General features: G+C 35.6%; 1 long non-coding RNA gene across 2 annotated transcripts in view; it reads left to right on the forward strand.

Annotated features, from left to right (window-relative positions):
* LOC143682826 (uncharacterized) overlaps positions 1 to 25,407 on the forward strand; it is a 416,713-nt gene that overhangs the window by 383,181 nt on the left and 8,125 nt on the right. For both annotated transcript variants that reach the window (XR_013175303.1, XR_013175302.1), the window contains exons 6-7: positions 7,053 to 7,171; positions 19,984 to 20,086. This is a non-coding gene — a long non-coding RNA (uncharacterized LOC143682826). The remainder of the gene's footprint in view (positions 1 to 7,052; positions 7,172 to 19,983; positions 20,087 to 25,407) is intronic.

The raw sequence follows: 25,407 nt of genomic DNA on the forward strand, positions 1-25,407 counted from the left end.
TGGAATATCTCACTTTGAATATGCAATATGTTTACATCTTTAAAGAGAGAACCATAAAAAATGCCATGATAGTCAAAGATGACTACCATTAATTCTTTCTCATCCCTGTATGGCTGGTTCTGGTTCTAATGTCATCCAAAAGTCAACACTGCATACGGCTGCTCTCAGCATTAGGTAGAGTCCAGTTCTCCTCTTTTTGAACCTGGCCTGGATTTACTGACTTGCCATTTCTAATAGAAACTAGCAAAAGTTATATTCTGGGCCATTTGAAATTAAATCAAAAGATTCTTGAGATTTCCTCTCACTGGAATCTTGGGAAACATGCTTCCTCTTAGAACCTGCTAGAATCACAAGCCACATGAAAAGGCCACATGTGCATGTTCTGTTTGGCAGCCCCAGCTCAGCTCCCACAGGACATTGCGCACGAATAGCCTGCCATCTTGGATAATATCTTGGATGTCCAGTCCAATCAAACCTTCCATGAAACCAGCACAAGCCTTCATTTGTTTGCAACCCTATGAGAAACCCCAAGTGAGACCCAGGCATCCGAATCTATTCATTCGTAGAAATGTGGGAGATGATAACAAATTGAGATTTGTTATCTTGATATATTATTTGAACATCAATGAAGAAACATATGAGAATAAGTTAAACTTTTATATCATGATGGCAAATCAAGATAATATTCACTGCAAAAGGCGGTTAGAAAGTTAAGGCAAAAACGTGAATAACTGATGGTGGAAACTGTATTTGTGTGTATTGGATTTCTTCATTTTTTCCTTTCACTCACACATCCATCCATCATTTGATTACCTTGGGCCAGACTTTTTATTTATTATATACACTGAAGAACTTTATAGACAAGAAGATTTTTCTTAATGTAGATTGATTTAGTAGTGTGAATTTAAAATATCATTTTAAAGATAGAGAAATAGAGATTAAAATTTGCATTTTAATAAATTTGTAACAAATCATTTTGATAAATAAGGTGAGATATCAGGTTTTTAAACTGTGATGATTTATCCTCAGCTCTAAATTATACTGATTCCAAGTATAAGAATTCCCTGACAAAGATAATTTTGTCGATGTTTGTAAATATGGAATGTGCAAAGTAGAAAGAAAATCCTGACTATCTATCAGGACAATAATATCTATTTTCCCCACAATTCATTTGTAAAATTATCCTAATAAGTGTGGCATTACCCTTGATTTTCTAGAAAAATATCAGCATCAGTACCAGTTTAGGAGCTATGTGAAGCTTTGGTCTCAAAAATAACATGTTTTGGGAGAGAGGTCTGTGAAAACAATTTAATTTATGGACTTGACTTTTTCACAAATATACAATTTTCCTTTCACTTCTTGCCTTCAGCCTTCTGTGACAGTTCTATCTGCCTTTCTTTATCATCTTCCTTGCCTTGTTCCCTGCGGAAACTCAAGTTGCAAAGCTGAGGAGTGGGAATAGTTGATCAAAACCACCCATGAGTCTTATACGTTGGAAGTGAGGTAGGGTGAAGTTTTCAGTATTTGGACACTGGCAGCTTGCAGTAGCTCCAGCAAAGGCACATCTCTTCTCGTTTCACTTGAATGAGCACTCGGGTACCTTAGCGAAAGGGAGAAGAGAGCTAGGAGGTGTTTTCTCTGTTTTAGAAAAAGATCAGTGGCCTCATCCTGTGCTGAAAGTTAACAGTGAACTGTATAGATAACGAATGCGCTGAGTATAATTAGGCAGATCTCTTGAGCCCTAACTGACATTTGGCAACTCTCCTTTTCCATTCTCTTTGTCTAGAAAATGTTAACATCGCTATGATGTAGCGCACAGCGCAGCCTCAGTAGCACAACATTTTCCCTCCTCCAAGGATGTTTATAAAAAGCATTCACTTTCTTCTTCCTATTGTGAGGCTCTCTGAAGAAATGTTTTCATGCCTACTGTTAAATTAAAAACTAGTGTATCTGAACATTGATTCACCTGTAGCACCTAAATAAGAAAGCCTACGTTCAGCAGCAGGGCTCCCAAATATCTGCAGAGGGTATTAAATCAGATGGTTTCATGGAAATCACATAAGAACCTTGTTGGAAATACAGACTACACCCTACATGGCAGAGATGGGACCTGAGAATCTGTAGTTCTAATATTCGCTCAGATGTGGCACTGCCCAAACTTTGTTCCTTGGAACTCTGGTCCCTTAAGATGCTCTGTAATGTCCTAGAGGGTCACTATGGAGATGACCATATTAAAGTCTTAAAAATGCTAACTTGCCTTTAAACTCATCTTTCTAGACTCATTTGACCTGGAAAATATTTTTATCATAATATTCTACTGAGCACACTTTGAGAAACTGGGTTTTAGAAGTATGCTGAGATTTCCCTTGCATAAAAAAATAAGTAAACAAAATTCTTTGTTTTCACCAAAGCTGTTTTTTCTCATATGCATCTTGTAATATTTCCCGTAAACTTGACATTCATTTTCTCTTTTCAATTCCTTGCTCTCTAATGTCAATTAATGTATGTTTTCTGATAATGCTTAAAATTAGAAATTACATCAACATTACCTTTGATAAATATAATGAAATATTCACAGCTCTTTTTCCAAAGGAATACATGCATGCATTACTGCAAATGTCTGCTTCTAAGAATTTAAGAAAAGCAAAATCAAAATATTCTGCTGCAGAGGTAACGGGTCCCAAGAACAAGTCACCATGTCCCAGCTTGTATTATAATCAGTTATGGTCCTGCATTTTCCCTTGCTGGACTTCAAGCTACCTGAGGGCACAGACAACGTCTTGTTCACCACTCCAGACTCAGAAGCCTTTTTCTCAGTTGCACTGAATCCTGAAACTGGGCTTTTCATGAATCATGCTATCAATGTACAGATGCTGTTCGGTGTTTGGATTGACCCTTTTGTAACTGTGGTTCTTTAAAACTAAATGACTTTTCATCCTCAGCTTCTATATTGGGAACATCAGTAACCAGCATCTGCTCATCACTTCAGCTCAGAAACCCAACACATCAGATATTTGTGATGCTCCCTGACAACAGGAGTCAGGTTTTCCCTTCTTTCTACCCTCCCTAGACCTACAATACTGTTTTGCAGAAAAACATTGAATAAATAGTTGTGAAATAAATACAAACAACCAAAAGAAAAGTATGTTGAGCAACCTGGAAGCATTATGACCTCTTCAATATAATGTTTTTCTAAAACTTGAAATCCCAGATGATGTTCCTGGCAAAATATGTGTCAACCTTGGGAAGCTTTATTTGTTAAATGAATTTTCCCTGTTTGCCTTTTCTGTCCCTTGTGCTTGTTTCCACTAATATCCAAAGCTCTGAATAGTCAGTTTATGCACTTAAAAGTATTAAAGTTAAATTTGCGCAGTTAAAGGTATGACATTTTAAATAGGAGGAAATTTTAGGTGAGTTCTTTGTTTTTAACTGCAGAAATAAGCAAGTGAGAATTGTTTTACAGTGTGACAAAACTTCTTCAGCTTTAGAGGTCCTTGTGTTCACAGATGAAGAGCCAAAGGAAATGCTCAATGAAACCTGTGTGAGACTGCACAATAGAACAGTCCTTACATTTTACATGAAGCTACATCAGGGTCACGGGAGGTGTTTTATTAGCACAGTCAACAATAATATCGTGATTTTTTATTAGAAGGAAAAGATAGTGAGAGACTACTAATTATTTTTCAGCCCGAGGGGCATTTTTTTTTTCTTGAAATGACTGTTAATTTGATCATTGTCGTGTAGTTCACAGATTTACATGGACTTGTTTCACTGTGACACATGGTTAAGCACCACACTAAGATTGTTGCTTTATTAATGGTTTTCAGTAAAAGTATTCAAAAGTGCGAAGCGTGTGGGTGTGTGGATGATATTGATAGCACTTGGAGGGTTGTATCCTTTTGGAAGTAGCTAGCCTGAAACCCTTTCCACGTGATATTTTCTTTGTTCATGCAGTGAGATGTTAAGCCTACAAGAATGAAATAAAATCGCAGTGAAATAAGAATGGTGTTGTCTCAGATACTACCGCAGTGGCTTTTCTAGAAATGTTTCGCTTCTTGTTTTCTTCCCCCAAATGGGGCAGGCATCAGCAACATGAAAAAGCCACACAAAAACTCCGAAATGTTGTTACATGCAATAGAATAAACCTAATCTCCGAACACAGTTCTTGCCGGTTGTATGATTTCAGTTTTAATCTTCACACATTTTCCTAAAACAGAAAAGAGAATCTTAAGTGAGCAGTGACGAGGCTCATTTTTCTTTTATCCATCTATCCTTTTTACACATTTCAGTAATCTTGTAAAAAGTCCTACAAAATTTTCTCTTGCCCTGATACCATAAGAGACTACACATATGACATATTTTTAATGATGGAAGAAAGTCTTCAAGAAGGGCAAATATTTAACATAAAGATGTGTAGAGTATGTGATTCATCCTACAAAGTTCTATAATTTACAACTGATTTTTGAATAATTTAACACATTAGGGAAAATCATGAACGGGACTCAAAATTGGTAGTTTCTGTGATACAAAACTTTATTAATTTGAGGAACAATCCATTTCTGAATTAACAAAGTGTTATAATTAAATTACAAATGTAAAAGTGCTTTGTAAATTATAAAGTATATCAAGAGTCTAAACTAATGTTATTAAACAAATGGCTAATCTATATATTATACATTTTTACGTTTTATACATTAAAATGATCAAGCTACAGAAAATTTGGCACATATCATTAGCATAACAAAGGGATCTTATAAGAGTTATACTCAGTAGATGCCAATAAATTCTGAATTCCTTTCATGTTTATTCCATGACAAATGTTCATAATTCATATTTTTAAGGGAAATCCTCATTGGTAAAACTGCTTGAGACAGCTGTTCATAACTACTATTAGGGGGAATTGAATTCGACAAGAAATGGATTGGGACTTTAATTTAATCTTGGTTCAAATGAAGGAGAAAATACATCACAGTATCAAAATATTATTGCTCAAAATAATTAAAAAGTGTTTTACAAAGAAATAATCCCAATTATATTTTAACCATTATTTATAAAGAAAAAGAACTTTTTCCAAAATGATTTTGTTTACTTTAAATACCTGGGTTTTTAAAAAAATTTTTTTGCGGACACTTTCCCTTCCCTATCTTCAATTATCTCTAATCTGTTCTCTGTCTTCAAATTTACTTCTAGTCATCTATTATAAGTGACGTCATAGAATTTCTGTCCTTATGTGTTGTGCCTATTTCACTGAATATGATGTTTTCAAGGTTCTTCTGTGCTGAATCAAGTCTCATGACTTCATTTTTCCTTATGGCTGAATAATAATCAATTATGTGTATGTATTATATTTGGTTACTCAATTCATTTGTTGATGGACACTAGGGTATTTTCAGCTTTTGGCTGTGGTGAGTAATGATGCTATAAACATTTGTGTACAAGTATCTGTTTGCAACCTAGTTTTTCACCCACTACATACCTAGAAGTGGGTTATCAGGTCAAATGGTAGTTTTAAACTTAACTTTTTGAGGAACCGTCATAATGCTTTCAATAGTGAAAGCATTTCAATAGAAATACCATTTGATGTTCCTACTGACAATGCACTAGAGTTCCAATTTCTCTGCATTCTCTCCAAAACGTATTTCTTACCTTCTTTCTTTCTTTTTAATAGAAGCCATTCTTGTAGATGTGAAAAGGTATCTCATTGTGGTTTTATTTTGTCTTTCCTTAGTGGCTAATGATGTGGAGCATCTTTTCATGTGTTCATTGAAAATTTGTATCTCTTCTTTGGAGAACTGTCTAGTCCCACCCTTTGTTCATTTTCTAAATGTGTTGTTTGTATTTTTGCTGTTGCGTTGTAAAGGTTCTTTATATATTCTAGATATTAAACCTTTATCTGATGTATGATTTGGAACTATTTTCTCCCATTCTGTAGGCTGTCTTTTTAGTTTCTCTATAACTCCCTTCCATGCACAAAAGTTTTTAATTTTTTATGAAATCAAATCAATTGTTTCTTTTGTTGTTCATGGTTTTGGTGTCATAATCTAAGAATCCATTGCTGAATCTCAGATTATGATGATTTGCTCCTATATTATCTTCTAAGAGTTTTATAGTTTTGGCTCTTTTATTTAGGTACTGGATCCATTATGAGTTGACTTTTGTATATGGTGTGAGGTAGGAGTCTATCTTCATTCTTCTGCCTGTGGATATCCAGTTTTCCAAACACCATTCATTGAAGATCAAATGTAGTTGGATCAATGAGTAAGTATTCTGTTGACATATTTTTCTTAAATTAAGGCAAGTACCTATCTGGAAAAGAAAATTATTTTCAAATATACATTACCCATAATTAACCAGCACTTTTGAGATGTATATTAACAGTGCCATTTTTGCAACAGATAAGACTTCTCTTCCTAAGAATTCAAAGACACAATTGAGGCTTCTTTGGGACTACAGAGATTTGAAAATCATTGAATCCATATTCCAGATTCTAGTAGGACTATCATGTCAGCAATTATAATTAAAAACTGACTAATTTAAAGCTATTACAATCCTTAGTCAAGTCTGTTCATTTTATAACTCTTGGTATTATAGAAAAATTATCCAAAACTATTATCTTAATATTTAATATCATATAAACAATATATATATACTTATGTATATATGACTCCAGTCCTGCCAAACTTATTCTGAATAATGACTATGAAAATCCAAAGGCATGAATTCTAGCAAAGAATACTCTTTAAATCTCAAAGCATGAAAGTTAAAGATCATTAACATCTGTGGGCCTAATAAATGCATTCTTTAGTTTTTCACAGAAACAAAACAAAATATTAAAAAATCCAACGTATTTCCTATATGTAGACTTGCATCACTTATCTTGTGAGTTACTTGAAAGGAGTACATCATATAAATATGAAGTGTTCTGGGACCTATCTTCTATTTATTCAATAAATCATAAGGAGAACCCTCTTTTATCACACTTTAAATATGTATACACACTGTGCTAAGTAGCCTATGCATATTATTTAATTCATTCCTTATTACACTAATAGAGGATTTTGTCATCTGATTCCTGTGGATGAGGAAACTGATGGTGATGTCACAGTCCAGAATCTGAATCCAAGACTGAAAGAGGATAAAGCCTCGACTGTAAAGGAAGGCAGTATGTCAGGTCAGATCTGCTTTTCTTGGGCCTGGAGGGCAGTGGCGGCCAGAGGGTTTGGTCCTGGGGTTTTGTTTCAGGCCAAAGTAGTTTTCCAAGTTAGTGAGAAGCAAAACAGTGGAAAGGTTAAGTGTGGGCATTTTTTTGAGAGAAACAAGGACTTCAAGATCAACAAACCCATGTCTAAATTCCAGATAAAAAATACAATAACAGGGCTAAAATGAGGAAAATAGTAATGGTGGTAATTCTGAAAACTAAGCATTAACTGCGCAAGTTTGGGGATGGGGCAGTCACAGCTGTAATTGTTTATATATATTATCTGTAATTCTCAGAAAATCCTGTTAACAAGTTTTATTATCACAGTCTTATAAATTAGGAAACTGAGGTTTGGAGAGGTTAACGGGTCTGCTCCAGGAACAAACCCAGTAGGTGGCAAGTTTGGGATTCTAACCAGGACTGTGGTTCCAAGTTCAATGCCACTCTCCCTCCTACTGCAAAATCAGGAGTCAGAGGTTCTTTGGGACTGAGAAGGGGGTGAGATGCATGGTGGACAAAAACTTCCCAGTGTCCTGAGAAGAGTCCTGGGTGATTTCTAGGGAACAAAACTAAAGCATCCCCAGTTTGTTCTTCTTGATGGAAAGCGGCAATGGCTCAGGTGGCCTGGTATTGTAAACAAATTTACATGAGACCTGCAATAAATACATCTTGAATCAATCACTTTCTGGTCACAAATTCTAGTGGAAAAGTAGCATTGACATATTGACATCTTGTTCTGCCTCTGTTATGACTAAACACATCATACCTCGGTCAAAAATAAAAATGAAACACACGAAGGAGAAAACTGTCTGCATTGTAACACAAACAAAAACAAAATAGGACCCCTGTCTAGCACCAGATCCCCAAATCAGTGTAGGTTTTTGTCCTTTCCCCACAGTTGCAAACTCTCTAGGAAAACAAGATTATTACTGACCTAGCAGTCCTGACACCTGCGGGCATGTGAAGACTCTTGCAGATATGATAATCATTTGAGAAAGCTACTGGTTTTCTTCCACTGTGAACATGCAAAAGCCTACCTTGCAACCTTATTTGGGGGGAGTTTAATCTTCTTTAAATACCTGCTTTGATCTGTGTTTAGGGAGCAGTTTTTCAGCAAACCTCCTTGTAAACATTTTTCTTTTACAGGTAAGTATTCCTCTTTGTTCTTCATGATTATGTCCCTGAATTTGTCTTTGACACTAGCCTAGTGATATATATTCAGAGACCATTAATTTCTAAACAAATAAAGAAAATTACCAGCTTGATACAACCTTACTATAAATTGTATGGTCGTTAAGGAAGACTAACAATTTAAACCTGTTTTCTAAAGTGGATTCCAATTTACTTCACTCGGTTGAAACATTTAGTAAAATAATCTATTCCTTTCTGTAATTTAGGCACCTGAAGGAAATTAGATCAAATGCAGTCATTTCTTCATTGGTTGGTTTATTCAATGAACAGTTAGTACCTAATATGTGCCAGGTCCTATTTTGTTCACCTAAGATAAAGGAATGAATAAAATAGACACCATGTCTCCTCCCCGCCATGGAACTCACATTCTAGTACACTATTAGTATATCATAAATTACATGTGATATTAAGGGCAATTAATTTTTATACAGTATAAACACGGCTAAGCAATCGGGGCTTCAGGTTTCACTCGTAAATTATTTTCCTACTATTTTCATGTATTTTTGGAGAATTTTAATATCATTTTTAATATTTTCTGATTGCTACTTGAAAGGAAAACTCTGAAGCTGAGGCTCTGTCACCCAAGGAGGAAAAACACTTCATTTTCTTCTATAAAACTCATGGTTATTGCAGAGACCTATTTTTAAATCTTCATATCTTGAGTGAAAACAGAAAAAAGGAACAGTCCAGCAATGAAAGTCATTAAGGAATTAGTTAACAGTATTTCATGAAAACATGTTAGGCTTTAGGGAATCTCCATTCAAAGAGAGCTATGGACACTATGATTTAAAAATAAAAATTAATTCAGGTTTTACAAGTATCAAGGGAGCTCGCTGAGAGAACTTGGCTCCATATTTTGTGAAGTCACTGCAAAACCATTTCTATTGGGGGCGGGGAGTGGAAACTAAAGCACACTAATTGCATCTTCCATCATTATGAACTTCCTGAGTTTTCTTTCTGATATGGATACACTTAGAGAATACCAAAAGCCTCTAGAGGACTTTACATCCCATGAAAATATTATTACTGGCCTTACTAAATGTTATTAATACAGAAGTAAAGGTGATTCGACTGCTTTTTGCAGCTGATTCACAAAATATCTACTGTTCAAAGAGAGCACAGATATGTTCTAGTTTTTTCATTAACAGACTAGAAACTTCAGTTCATATCATTCACTCTGAAGGTAGAGAATTTGGGGTGTGATCTACAGGGTCATTAAAACTCTGTTCTGTATATAAACTGTCTGTAATGGCTTTTGTCGTCTGTTTCTGACTCATCTTTTCTATCCCAAAAGGGAATCAGATGAAGGTGGCTCTGTTATTCTGATGGAATGCTCAGTGAGTTCAGTCAAGTTGTTGAGGATGCCAGAGGGATCTGAGGGGTTTCTGAGAAGGATGCCGGAGTTTGCGGATTGGTGTGGATTTCATCCTAAATGCTTTATCAAGTATTGGGGATGCCTGAGGTGAAAATTATAGCAATTTTAAGGGTCTGAAACATTTTCCAGCTGATAGCATAGAAACATGAGTCGTAGCCTCCTTTCCTTCCCTTATTTACTTCTTTGAAAGAAGATGGCAGCACTGATCTGTATGAACTATTGCCCATTATGTGAACTTTTTTTATGAATTAAACTAATTTGTCTTTTAAAACTCCATTTATTTTTCCCTTCTCTGTGAGCAACTTATACAATGGAGTAGACCCACTGTATTCATCAAAGTTATTAGAGCCCTGAGTTTTTAATTATTGTTTTGAACCTCACAGCCCTTCTGGTAGAATGTGGATTGCATACTGAAGGGGGACAAGGGGGAAAAGAAATAATAGATTATACTGGTTGCAAATAGGGTATCTGTGACTCATTCTCTTCTAATACATTTAGTGCAATGGTATCTGCTTTGGACCACATATCCTTTTTATTACAGATTGGATTTTTGTCTGTTTTTGGTTCTGATGTTATCAATCAGGATAAAAAATTGCAACCTCAGTTGATACAGTGCTCTTAACAAAATTAAAATAGTGAAAATAGAAAGTTTGCGTACATAAATAAGTGAATGTTTTCATGGGAAAACAGAAACTCTATCCTATATAAAAATTTTGAATTGCATTTCCCCTTAGAATGAAATTATATGGCTGTAAAGAAATCATTTATTTCAGCCTCCTCTTAGTTTTATAACTTCTATCACATCACAGAATTGTTTTTGTCAGAATTTACTGTCAATGATTTGAAATTATTCTTTCAGTCTATATAAAATTATGAGATTACTACTTTATAGATAAGGAATAAATGAAATTTACTGCTCTTTCTTTCCTAGATGTTTAGAAATTGTGGAAAACCCAAAATAAGAATGGTGCACCTATTTTTAAATGAGTCAAAATTGCGAGGCTGCATTGAACTATTCCTTGAGGCAGTTTTGTACAATGCTTATATGTTCGGCCTCTAGATGGATGTGTCTTAAATTCGTAGTACTAATAGCAGAATCTATGTGATAGTTGGAAAGTCTCCATAAGGTCAAGACTATTTATTTATTTGTTCTCATCTCCTTTCGTATGATTTTTCAACAGTGAAACAAGCCAACAGTAAATATTTTATGGATGAATTTAAGCATGGCTAGCTTAAAAGTAAAGGTCATATGATTTATAAATTAATTACTAGAGAAAATATATTTGATATAGGGTATCATCCTCAGTTATATGTTACAAGGAAGTTTAAATTTAAATCAGCTGTGAAAAATGACACTGCTCTAATTCCCAAAATTTCTTCATTCTATGTGCATGAATATATTATAGAAGGTTAATGAAATGGATATCTACTTACATAAGTGTCTTACTCTTCTTTTCTGTAACTGTATTTTCTCACCCCTTCGTCCTAATTCTGCCCTTCTGCTCCCCTAGCAGTCTGCTGTCAACTCTTCCCATCTCTTTTCTAGTCCTCAATTCTACTAGAAATCTTAAGCAGTCATAACAGCACATCATAAATCCAAAATTACAATCTAAAATCTAATCCTTCCCATGTTGTCAAACAAGTGGCCAGTAAAAAAGACTTATGATTAAAACTACCACTTATGAGTATACATTCAGTTCTTGATGTTGTCAAAAACCTTAATTCATAAAATGTCAGCACAAAGCACAAAATGCAACTTAGCAATTATTTGCATAGAAGTTACCACTTAAAATGAGCACCAATACCTGTGACATTTGGGCTGTCTAGACAAAGGTTGTTTACCTAAACTAAATCCATTAAAGGTATGCCTCGCCCTGTTAGCTAAATCCTACTAAAAATATTCTTATTGAGTCCAGCTTGCCCTGGTGCCTAATTCCATGACATAAATTAAGGTTCATAAAAGTCTCTTAACTCTTTCAGATCATTAGAACAGTATTGAAAAAAGAGCAATTAAAGTGATCATTGGATTAATCTCATAGGCAAATGCACAGGATTATTTTTCATAGCAATTTTTCACTTACATTTAAGATAGAACATTTAATGTTTGAAAATAGAGCCACAAAAAATGGGTATTTACTGAAGCAAAACAAATAAGATTTTGTGTGATTGTGTGTGTGTGTGTGTATCATAGTTTGGATAGATTAAATAATTTGTGAGGTTTTGCTCATAGGAGTGATTTATAGATAAAATGGTTATGGACCACAGCAAAATAAGAATATTAAGTACTTTACCTGCAAGGGGAAATAAATAGGACTTGACATCTACTCAAGATAGTATTATGTCTCCTAAATGCTTAGATTTACTTCCTTTGTGAAATTTAAGAATTAAAGTTCATTTTGTGATTTTTCAATTCCTTGCTTTTTCATTTCTACTTTTTTCTTTTTTTTTTTAATACTTTTTGCCCCATGTTCTATCAGCTAGCTCATCTGCTCTTATTTTATAGATACTTCACCTTATATCCTAAGTCATTATTTCCTTTCTGAGAATGTACACTGAAACAAATGGTGCTGGGTACTCTTCAGCCAAAGTTAAGAAAAGGCTGCTGAATTATCAATGAATTTAGGGCCAGACCCAGAGATATTACAGTTCAAATCCTCATCATTCGGCAAAGACGGGATGAATGCAGAAACAGCTGGGCTACAGAATCTATGTGCTCTAATTGTTCTTTCATTGTTACTTTGGTTTTCTTGCTACTCAAGTCATTGGATTTGCTCAAAATATTTAAAAACTGCATTTCTTCCCTCACACTCCAAACTTCTAGGGTTTGTTTCTTCAAATCGGAACATGAGCCAGTATTCCCTATTCCCCATTTCTCCAGGCAAAATAAAAAATAACAACTTCTTGAAAAATATTTGGGTAGAGTAATTGTAATCATTACTGGTTTGGTTTTTGTTAACCTTTATTTTTTGTTTGAGGAAGATTAAGTCAATCCACCTGGAGTTTAATACTGTATGTTACTATAGTAACTTTATAGCCTGTTTGGCTGTGACAAAGGGGCTTCATCTCGTCCATTTCATGCTCCTGTGTCGACCTACTCCCTCCCAGTGTTTTATTATATCTGTCTTTAAGGGTATCTGCGGGAGCCACAGCTGCTGCGCTTTTGTAACAGAAAGCAGCTTTTGCTGTGTGAAATGCACGGCTCTAAGAGGTCTTACAAGCTGATGGCATTATTGAATTTCAAAGCAAAGACAACATTAAATTGTTTAAAGCTAATATTCATGTTTTCCCACATACCAAGTATTTTTCAAGAAATATTATATCTACTTTTAAAGTATATAATTGCTATCTAATGATATTATGAATTAAACGATAGGCAAACCTTTGATAGTATAACTTGGAAAACTAACACAAAATATATTCAGGTCAGGAAATATACCAACTTGATATGTATCTTTTAAAGAGGAGAAATTTATTTTAATCAAGTCACTTGCTCTATTCCTTTCAAGTTGTATAGATGTCTAAATGTTGCTTATGGAATAACTTCTGAATATGCTCTTATACACTTATCTATAGATGCTAAGATTATTCACTTTAGTAAAACTTTGCCTACTTATGTTCTCTTCTTAAACCCAGTTTTAGTCCTCTTCTCTTATTAGGAAATTTGGCAGTCTAAATTTTCAAAGATACAACATCAGTATTTGTAAGAGTGGAACTGAATGTAGTTTTAGTGTACTCAGAAAATATTTATATGAATGTACCGAGAAAGTACTTTTGATAACGGTTCTATTTTTCAGATTCTCTTAGTTTTAAAAATGTATTTAATCAAAGTACCTGCCAAGCTGAAACTTGAAAATGAACCTCCCCCGATTTGGCCCAGCATTTATGACTTGCCTCAGTTCCATTAAAGGGAACTTTGGTGAAATTCTTCCCTGAGCATATCAGTGCAGTGAATTTCCAGTTGTGTTAATTGTTGCATTGGAAAAATGGTGAATGCTCAGTGCTATCTCGTTAACTTGCTAAGTATCTGGTCAGCAGGGAAGTTTGGTTCCAAGGAGGCTCTTGACACCTCTGCCAAGGGTTATTGATACCTCACACACCCCAGCTGAGGCAGATTGTTTTAGTTGGGCTTCATATCCATAGCGTAGCCTGTAGTTAGGGAAAAAAAAAAGTGATTGACAGCCCACACCTCCTGGGCCCTTCTTACTACCAGACACAACATCTGCTATGCCCTGTGGAGCAGTGAACCAACACACACCGAGAGAAAACTGTTTCTAGTACTGTCAGGGTGGATTTTGTTTAACCCTTTGTACTTGCTCTCTGGAGAAAAGTGTGAGGTGCTATTTCTTTGGCAATAGTGGTGGAAGTGTTGATTTGGGGAAAAATTAGAATGCCCTGCTTTAGATGGGATTTCACTTAATAAAATATTATAGACCCCATCACTGTGCTTTTGATCATGAAATGAAAGATTTGTCATATATCCTCTTTCCTCTGCATGTCAGCATCAAGATGACTTAGTAAAGAGTAATGAATTAGCACAAATGGTTTGGGTTTTTGTTCACACAATACCCTCTAGCATATAAGATTTTCACTGAATCTAGGTTTATAAATATTATTCCAAAGAGTCAAAACAGTTAAGGGAGTCAGTGTATTTTTTAAGCAGATACAAAAGTCACAGTGTGTCCATGCCAAAGCCTTTTAAAGGCAAAGCTACTGTGCATCTGATATTCTGTGACTTTCGAAGTTGGGATAGTGAAATATGGGAGTCTATGTATTATTTTAGGAAATTTAGTTTTGTTTTGCCAACTCAACTACCCTGCTGATAGAACACGAAATTCTGTATCTAATAATAAGTATGGTTCATTAAGAATGCATCTAGAGGGTGGTGTGATGGCGGCCCAGTGGCAGAATTCTCGCCTGCCATGCCGGAGACCTGGGTTCGATTCCTGGTGCCTGTCCATGCAAAAAAAATAAAAGGAATGAAAGAATGCATCCAGAAGCCTTTGTAGATTGTCAGCATTGTATAGAAACATTTAAAGGTTCCTCAAAGTGATTTCCAGGTTAAGCTTGCTTTGGTATTTTTAAGGGCTCATTTTTATGTGTGTGTATTTTAAGATAGCTTCTGAAGCAATTTTTACACTTGGCACATAAGCATTATAAGGAAAAGGTAAAGAACAGTTATGATGTTGAGGAAAAATTATCTGATTTCTTCACATAGAGCTGTCTGTTAATGACATGAATAAAAATTAGGATACTGAGCTTCTATATGGAAAAAGTGTAACAGTGAGTGTGAGTATTTTAGCTCGTTTCTTTCACATGGGCTGATATTTATCAGACTACCTCTCCAGTGTAACGGCACGTATCATCACTAATATTTAATAACCGTAATTTCTCTGTTTACAATTCTTTATGGATAAGCTATGCCACAGAACAGCTAATAACATTTTATTATGCCTTTATTATAGAAATATAATTAGCAATATTTTTATTGTTATGCCTTGCTATTAACTCTTGTCAGCATTATGCCACTCCAGCATAATTCATCTAATATTAGGAAGACAAAGAAATAATACTTTAGTCATACGATTTTATCATATTGGTGTCACTCAGGGTTATACTGGTGAAAGAAGATGTACATATATATTACTTTAGAGCCTCTTTTTTTTCAATAAACTAGTCATTCTCATGTCAAAAGTTTTATGCAAAGAAAGATTACCTTACAATCAAAACTGGAAAATAAATGCAATTTAAAAATATTTTTCTTTTCCCCACTCTTTTGAAATTGTATTGTTCGTTCCATTCATGTTTGTGTTTGTCTGCAGCTTAATTCTGTGTCACTGATCTGTTTATCTGTTACTATTCTGACACCACACAGTTATCATTTAGAGCTTTGCTTTGTTACATATGTGGTAGGAAAATACCTTATTTTTTTCTTTTTCATTAATTTTTCTTGGCCATTTGTGCATATTTATTCTTCCTTGGAAATTCAAAAAGAAATACAAAGACATAGTAAGTTAAATAGGGTGATCAATTATGTAGTCTCTGTCTTAGAACAAGAGAATGAAACTAATTCACAGTGTCTGGGAATAGGAGAATTTAACTCATTCACAGTGTTTGTGATCAGTTATTACTGATATCTGTAATCTTACTTTGTGTTTTCTACTTGCTGTGCGTTCTTCAAGTTTCTCTAGCTTCTACTGGGCTGATTGACTTCTGCTTGTTCCCTATTTTGATACCTGTACATTCTGTTTCTATTCTTTAAGTTGTTATACTTAATTTTCAACACAAATATTTAAATGTATTTTGCTAAAATTTTCTCATTTTTCAATTTCTTCCTTCACTTTCTTTTTTCCCTCCATCTCTCTGAACACTTCACTTTGTCCAACTCCATTGTGGCTGTAATGTGCAGTTTTTTATTTTCAGATTATTATTTAAAACATTAACTTCCTTTCATCCTTCTTTTCTTTGTCTCCTCCTCTTCTTCTTCCTCTTTCTTCTGCTTCCAGTTCATACTTACTAAAATTTAACAATCATTTTAGTGATGCTTAAGCTTATCACCGTTCCTTGAAGTCTTCTGAATTCATTTTATCTTTGGGAGGAATGAAATTGCAAGTGATTTGTTTTCCTTTGGAGAGATTCTAATTCTACTATTTTACTCTTGAAAACCACGTCCCTTAAACATTGCCTTTCCTACAGAGGCTGTAGGAGGGCATCTGTTCCGTGGTCCCTTCCAGCTTCTAAAGGCTACCTATGCTCCTTGGTTCTTCGCCTGCTTTCTGCATCTTAAAAATAGTAACATTGAACTGAGTCCTTCTAGTCTCTCTGGTTCTCTTATCTGCCTCCATCTTCTACTTTAGGGAGTTTTGTGATTATAATGGGACCACATGAATAAACCAGGATATCTCCCTGTTTATAGGTCAGATGACTATCGAAGAATTCTATCTGCTATTTTAATTCTCCTTTGTCATGTAACCTAACATAGTCACAGAGTCTGGGAATTAAGACCTGGCCATCTTTGGGTCACCCTTATTCTGCTTACTGCAAGTGAGCTTGGAGGCTTATTCAAGTGGGGACAGCAGACCTTTGGAATGTCCTTGACCATGATCGACCCTTGTGAATTCTCATTTGCCTGTTTTTTTCAGGGAAATCTCTTAGTTTAAGATCAATTGAGTTTCCCTTTTTGTTGCTATCATAATATATGTATATTTTCTTTACTTTTTTATATGTCTTATGTTTAGGGTGAAAGCTACAAATTATAATATATGCTCAAATATAAGCATTAGAAGAATAAAAAAAGGATTTATATCTTAAAAACCACTAAGTTGTTTAGGTTTTCTTTTATTTATTTTAGCAATGTTTTGTAGTATTCTTTGAATATGCCCTTTACATTCTGGTTAGATTTATTCCTAGATACTCATTATCTTAGTTGCTATTTCAAATAAAGGTTTTTTCTTGATTTCTTCAGATTGTTCATTTCTAGTGTATAGAAACACTACTAATTTTTGAGTGTTCATTTTGTACCCTAATAGTTTGCTGAATTCATTTATTGCTATTAGAAGCTTTATTGTGGATTTAACAGGATTTTCTGTATATAGAAATGTTCATATCATCTGAAAATAGGGAGAGTTTCATTTCTCCCTTTCCAATTTGGGAGCATTTTATTTCTTTCTCTTGCCTAATTGCTCTGGCAAGAAATTCCAGTACGATGTTAAATAATAGTGGTGACAGTGGGCATCCTGTCTTGTTCCTGATCTTAAAGGAAAGTTTTCAGTCTTTCACCATGGAGTATAATGTTAGCTGTTTATTTATCATATATATTTTTTACCATGTTGAGGAAAATTCATTCCATTTCTAGTTTTCTAATTGTTTTTATCTAGAAGGAGGCCTGGATTTTGTCAATTGCCTTTAATGTACCAATTGAGATGATTATGTGTTTTTTTCCTCTTCGTTCTGTTAATCTTGTGTGTTACATTAATTGATTTTCTTATATTGACCCATCCTTGCCTATCTGGGATAAATCCCATATGATCATGGTATGTACATCTTTTAGTGTGCTATTGAACTTGGTTTTCTGTTGAAGATTTTGTCTCTATATTAATAGAAGATATTTGTCAGTATTTACTTTTCTTGTGGTGTCTTTGTTTGGCTTTGGTATGATGGTGATGGCTTCATAGAATGAGAGAGAGCATTTCCTCCTCTTCAATTTTTGGTAACAGTTTGAGCAAGATTTATGTTAATTATTCTGTAAGAGTTTGGTAAAATTCACTTCAAAGGACTTTATCATGAAAGTAAAAAGACAACTTATGCAATGTGAGAAAAATATTTGGAAACCACATATCCTGCAAGAGTTTAATATCCAGAATATATAAAGAAATGCTTCAACTCAACAGTAAAAAAACAACCTAATTGAAAAATGGGCAAAAGACTTGAATAGACATCTCTCCAAGAAGATATACAAAAGATCAAAAAGCACGTGAAAAGATGTTGCACATCATTAACAATGTAAATTGTTAATGTAAATGTAAATCAAAATCATAATGAGGTACCATTTTACACCAGAATGGTGTAAAGCCATTAGATAGAATGGCTCCTATTTTAAAAATAGAACATTATAGGTTTTGAAGAGGATGTGGAGAAATAAAAATACTTTCTCATTGTTGGTGGGAATGTGAAATGATAGAGCCACTGTGGAAGACAGTGGTTTGGTGTTTCCTCAGGAAATTAAGGATAGAATTACCATATGACCTAGAAATCTCACTTCTAGATATATATTCCAAAGAACCGAAAGCAGAAATTCAAAGAAATACTTGCACACCAATGTTCATAGTGGTGTTATTCACAATTGTCAAAATATGGAAACAACTGAAAAGTCCATTAACCAATGAATGAATAAACAAAATGCGGCATGTACATACAATGGTATATTATACAGCTGTAAAAGAATGAAGGGTGATACATAGCACATCATGGAGGTGCCTTGAAGATATGTTGAGTGAAATAAAACAACCTAAAAGGCCAATATTATATGATCTCATTTTTTTGAAATAATTAGAATAAGAAAATTCACAGCATCAGAAACTAGGGTCAGGTTAGGGTAGGAAATGAGAAGATAATGCTTAATTGGTAGAGTTTCTGTTTTGGGTGATTGGAAATTTTTTATAATGGATGGTGGTGATGGTAGCACAACGTTGTGACTGAAATTAACAACATTGAATCTTATATTTGAATATGGATAATAGGGGAGATTTTCAGTTATGTTTTGGTTAATAGAATAAAATAAAAAATAGAATTATAAAAAAACACAAGAATGGACCATAACGTAATCTATGAACTAGAGTTAGTAGTATAATTTTAATAATGCTGTTTCATCTATTGTAACAAAGTGCCACACTAATGGAAGCTGTTAATAATAGGAAGAATTGCACTAAGGGGGGTATATAGAAACTTTATACTCCCTATATTATTTTTTTGGTAAACTTGCAGTTTCTTTAATTTAAAGAAAAAGTAAATAAATTAGTTAATCTCTGCAAACTGGCAGTATGCAAAGACTTCTTAGAAGGGGCACAATAAGCAGTTACATTAAGAAAACAAAATTAATAAGAATGATTAATAATTTGGAAGTATAATTTACAGACTTGATGAGATACTACAATCCACCCATCCAATTTAATACAATTAAAATGATTGAAAAAATATTGGTGAAAATTTGAAGGAATTGGGTCACTTACATATTGATGCTGAGAGTACAGATGGTACAACTATTTAGCAAAATATTTTAGTAGTTTCTTAAAAAGTTAAACATACACTTTCCACATAGCCCAGTAATTCCACTAGGTATTTACCTAGGAGCAGTAAAACATATGTCCTCAAAAAGGCTTTCTGAAAGAATGATTTTGGTAATTTCATTGATAAAAACCAAATTTGAAAACAACCCATATGTCCATTAAGAGAAGAATGGATAACAATATTTACACCATACATAGGACCACTAATCAATAGTAAAATGGAACAAACTGCTAATATATGCAACAACCTGGGCAAATTTTACAGATATTATTTTGAGGGTAAGAGGTCAAGCATCAAAGGGAACATTCTGTATGATCCCATCATATATATGATGCAAATATTCTTCATTTTGATAGGTGTAGTGGAAAATGAATATTTCCCTTTTTTCAAAACTCACAGGACTTTTCACTTATGATTTGTGTATTTCCCTATATAGAGATTTTACTTACAAATTAAAACAACTTTGGACTGAAGAGAACATTGAATGACCTTCTTACTTCACAGTGTTCTTTCCCTAGACCAAGAATTCCTTTGCTTAAGTAAGTCAAAATAAATAAGTAGAAATGTATAGTTGTTTAAGTATAATCATCCATAAAGCGATCATGTGATATGCTTAGTCCATTAAAGTTTGATATGGCATGTATATGAGTCATATACCATAAACAATAATCATAATAACCAAAAAATAGAAGTTAGCAAATTTAAACACATCGATGTTTTTTTAAAGCAAAATCATTGCTCATCATTCACATTTTAAGTAAATTAAAACACATTTCAAAACAACCATTTTGTCCTCCATTAACCTTATTTCTATAGTAACCATAACTCATTATGCGCAGAATGTTATTCTTAATTATTGCAATATCAAAATTATCTGTTTCATGGGTACTATTCCCAAATAGACAGTAATCAAGTACAGTGTCCCAAGACAATAACACAGATATATACATAATTAGCTTTGCTACTTACATCTGGGTGTGGAACATCATTGTAATACATTAAATATGCTGCTTTACTGTGTGTCTTATATGAATATATCTCTGTCTTTTCTTTTCCATACCTAACTCAATTAAATGCTACTGGTATAAACTTAATAGGTTTTCCTTTTAGGACTCCAATTTTCCAATATTTCTGTAAGCAAGTGATGGTAAACTCGCGTCTCCCACAAATAATGTTCCTGATGATCAGATTGACCTTCTTGGCTTAATTAATTCAAGATCCGGGCTCCATTTTTAAGCTCCCCTCAATTATAGAATATATAACTACTTTTTAATTGGGTTCTGTAGTACTTTTTATTTAAGATACATTATATTTGACAATAAAATGGTGACTATTTTACATAGAAAATAGCCACCTAAAATATTACAATTTATGAATATTTTTCCAAAATATATGTAAGATATACTAGTAAATATAATTCACATTATTAACATACCTAATTCCTTATTTTTACATGCATGGCATATTGTTTAACTTCTGTAAGACGAAGCTTAAATATTAGTTTATTTGAAGGGATGGTCCATATTTTCCCCAATATCCATCTTACTATTGACTAACACACAGTGCTATCAGCCAATTAATGTCTTTCAAATAGGAAGCTAAGAAGTCACTGATTCATCCAGATCTATGTTTTACATTGTTGGGATGTAAATGGATATCACCAGCAATGCATTTGCTCAGAACAGAGTTAGTTTTAAAAGAGACGTACAAGTACTCACCTCATTTATTTTATTAAAAAGGTATATTTGGAATGCCTCTTGATTTATGTATGATAACCTTAGTTTCTTCAATATCACATTAAGTCTAATGTGTGGTGCTTCAAAGCAAACAGTAGCTGTACATATATTCTTGGGAAACACATGCTATGTTTCCACTTGGTAATATGTCTGTCATAGAACTTTTAACATAATTATGCAAGTGCTTATGCTAACTACCCTAGAGACTTAGGGAACAAATAAGTTAAAGACTATTAATCAATCAGGGAATCTGAAACTGAAGATAAATAGATAATAAGAGATACATAGTTGCTCTAGAGGAATTCATCTGCAGTCCCAAATATGCCATTGATGAGAATTTCACATTTGATTAAAAATTTGGAGTAGGTAAATGATTTGTCAAATTCAAATAAATCTGTAGACCTAATCACAGATGTGTTAAGAAAAAAACATAATTAACAACATAGTAGAGAAGAAAAATGCTATGAAGAATATCATGATATCTTTAACTAAAAGATGGAGAAATGGTGCCTGGATGATAATATAATTGAGTAGATTGATAATGATTTGCACAACTTCCAAATGGTATTGATTACTATATACATATTTAAGTAATCAGAAATTACCTGACATAATCATACTGGAATATTCCTTTGCACTGACCTGACTGACATCTTATCAATAAGCCCAAAATAGTTACTAAGAAGAAGTGCACTAGTCAACTAAGGTAAGTGAAGAAATAATGAGGGTGAGGAGATGATACACTCATTTCTAACTATGCTATTTATCCCTTACATGGTATATGTTGATCAGGGACTGGATCATCCAGATAACCAACTTTTTAGTAGAGAGAAAAAGCAAGATAAATATATAAAATGTCATAACAGATAAAAGATACACAGTGTGAGTTCCGGAGAAGATGGCGGCTTAGTAAGGTGCGTGCGTCTTAGTTCCTCCTCCAGAACAACTACTAAATAACTAGAAACAGTACAGAACAGCTCCCAGAGCCATGACAGAGACCAGACACACAGTGTACCCCAGTCTGGAATGGCTGGACCGGCTACGAGGCTCCGCTGCGGTGAGGTGCCCGAGCGGTGCGTGCTTCCCTGGGCCGCGGCAGCTGGCGGCCAGCACCCCTCCCTCCCTCCTTCCTGGTCCGGCTGAGAGACTCAGATCAGAAATTCACCAAGCCACAGCGGCCAGCGACTGGAGCCCCTCCCACGCACGTAGATCCCGGGCTGGCTGGGAGCCTCGGATCGGTGGATCCCCAAGCTGCGGCAGCCAGCGACTAGAGCCCCTCCCACACATGCGGCTTCCCGGGCCAGCTGGGAGCCTCGGATCAGTGGTCCCTCAAGCCGCGGAGGCTGGAGCCCCTCCCACGCAAGCGGCTTCCCGGGCCGGCTGGGAGCCTCGGATTGGTGGTTCCCCAATGTGGCATATTTCTCAGGGACTGGAGCCTAGCCATGCTTAAAATTTTTTAATCCTTCTCTCCCTCTCTACACTCACTCTCTGCCCTCCGTACCTGTAACCCCCCTCTCTGTTCCCCCCTTCCCCCTCTTGTTGTAGACCGCCCATTTCCGTAGCTCACCACTAAACCGCAAGCCTTCCTGTTATTCTCTTCACTCCTCTATACCTAACCTAAGCCCTCAGCCTAGCAACTGCCTCCTGCCTTGTGTGATTGGCTGTCCCTTCCTGATGTGTGCGCCCAAGACTCCACCCCTCCCCGAGAGTACTTAAGCCCCACGCTTACCCCGCTCTGGGTCGTCCGAGCCCCGGGGTCTTCGGACCCCAGACGTCTCACTCCTCGGGTTCCCGGGTGGCCCATCCCGGGGTGTAACAATAAAAACTTAAAGCCCGCATCTGGCCTGAGTGACGACTTCTCGCGACCGCCAGCTGGGGAAAGCGCCGGCTCCAGCTTACCCAGGTTAATTCCTGCGAGCTCGCCCCAAACCCACCCAGTGTACCGGTCGCGCGGCCTGGCTGAAGCTATCAGCGGCACCACAAGCCACGGAGGCCGGAGCCCCTCCCACGCACACGGCTTCCCGGGCCGGCTGGGAGCCTCGGATCAGCGGTTCCCTAAGCAGCCGGCGCCCCTCCCCCACAGGCGACTTCCCGGAGGGAAAGGAAAGAGTCTCCAACAGTAGTAGAGACTGAGTCCAACCTAACACCAATAGTGGCATTAATGAACAACTTCTGACTATTAAAAATAGGCCCTCAGCTCAGGCAAAACTGATCAAGGCAGAAGTCACCTATTGGGCTAACTGAAAAAGAGGAAAGGGGGCAAAACAGAGCCTTCTGTAGCTGTTTCTGTGGAAGCTTGGTTGCCTCTGGGCTCAGCGCTGGGATTACACAGGGTGCAACTGCCCTGAACGCAGAGGCGAGCAGCTTTCAGGGCTCTCTACCACCTGAACCTTCCCTGCCGGAGAGGGGAAATGCAAATCAGGTGGAATCCCTCTCTCAAGGAATTCAGATCCCAAGACTTCACAATTTGAAGCCATTAAAACCAACCTACAAACTTTCCTCTGTCTCCACCACACACCCAGCAACGAGAGTCTTCCAAAGTTAAAGGAGCCACAACATCTTTTGCTGGTGGGACCCGCAGACAGACAAGCACCACATACTGGGCAGGATAAGAAAAACAGAGCCTAGAGACTTCACAGGAAAGTCTTTCAACCTGCTGGGTCCCACACTCAGGGAAATATGATTAAATGCCCAGACGCCAGCAAAAAATAACAAATCACACCAGGAAAATTGAAGATATGGCCCAGTCGAAGCAACAAACCAATAGTTGAAATGAGAAACAGGAGCTGAGAAAACTAATTCTGAATATACGAACAGAAATGGAAAACCTCTTCAAAAACCAAATCAATAAATTGAGGGAGGACATGAAGAAGGCATGGGATGAACAAAAAGAAGAAATAGAAAGTCTGAAAAAACAAATCACAGAACTTATGGGAATGAAAGAAATAGCAGAAGAGATGAAAAAAACAATGGAAACCTACAATGGTAGATTTCAAGAGACAGAGGTTAGAATTAGTGAACTAGAGGATGGAACATCTGAAATCCAAAAAGAAACAGAAACTATAGGGAAAAGAATGGAAAAAATTGAGCAGGGGCTCAGGGAATTGAATGACAATATGAAGCGCACAAATATACGTGTTGTGGGTGTCCCAGAAGGAGAAGAGAAGGGAAAAGGAGGAGAAAAACTAATGGAAGAAATTATCACTGAAAATTTCCCAACTCTTATGAAAGACCGAAAATTATAGATCCAAGAACTACAGCATACCCCAAAGAGAATAGACCCAAATAGGCGTTCTCCAAGACACTTACTAGTTAGAATGTCAGAGGTCAAAGAGAAAGAGAGGATCTTGAAAGCAGCAAGAGAAAAACAATCCATCACATACAAGGGAAACCCAATAAGACTATGTGTAGATTTCTCAGCAGAAACCATGGAAGCTAGAAGACAGTGGGATGATATATTTAAATTACTAAAAGAGAAAAACTGCCAACCAAGACTTCTATATCCAGCAAAATTGTCCTTCAAAAATGAGGGAGAAATTAAAACATTTTCAGACAAAAAGTCACTGAGAGAGTTTGTGGCCAAGAGACCAGCTCTGCAAGAAATACTACAGGGAGCACTAGAGTCAGATATGAAAAGACAGAAGAGAAAGGTATGCAGAAGAGTGTAGAAAGAAGGAAAATCAGATATGATATATATAACACAAAAGGCAAAATGGTAGAGGAAAGTATTACCCAAACAGTAATAACACTAAATGTTAATGGACTGAATTCCCCAATCAAAAGACATAGACTGGCAGAATGGATTAAAAAACAGGATCCTTCTATATGCTGTCTACGGGAAACACATCTTAGACCCAAAGATAAACATAGGTTGAAAGTGAAAGGTTGGGGAAATATATTTCATGCAAATAAGAACCAGAAAAGAGCAGGAGTAGCTATACTAATATCCAACAAATTAGACTTCAAATGTAAAACAATTAAAAGAGACAAAGAAGGATACTATCTACTAATAAAAGGAACAATTAAAAAAGAAGACATAACAATCATAAATATTTATGCACCGAATCAGAATGCCCCAAAATGCGTGAGGAATACACTGCAATTACTGAAAAGGGAAATAGACA

This window comes from Tamandua tetradactyla, chromosome 5 (genome assembly GCF_023851605.1).
Source record: "Tamandua tetradactyla isolate mTamTet1 chromosome 5, mTamTet1.pri, whole genome shotgun sequence".
Taxonomy (NCBI): domain Eukaryota; kingdom Metazoa; phylum Chordata; class Mammalia; order Pilosa; family Myrmecophagidae; genus Tamandua; species Tamandua tetradactyla.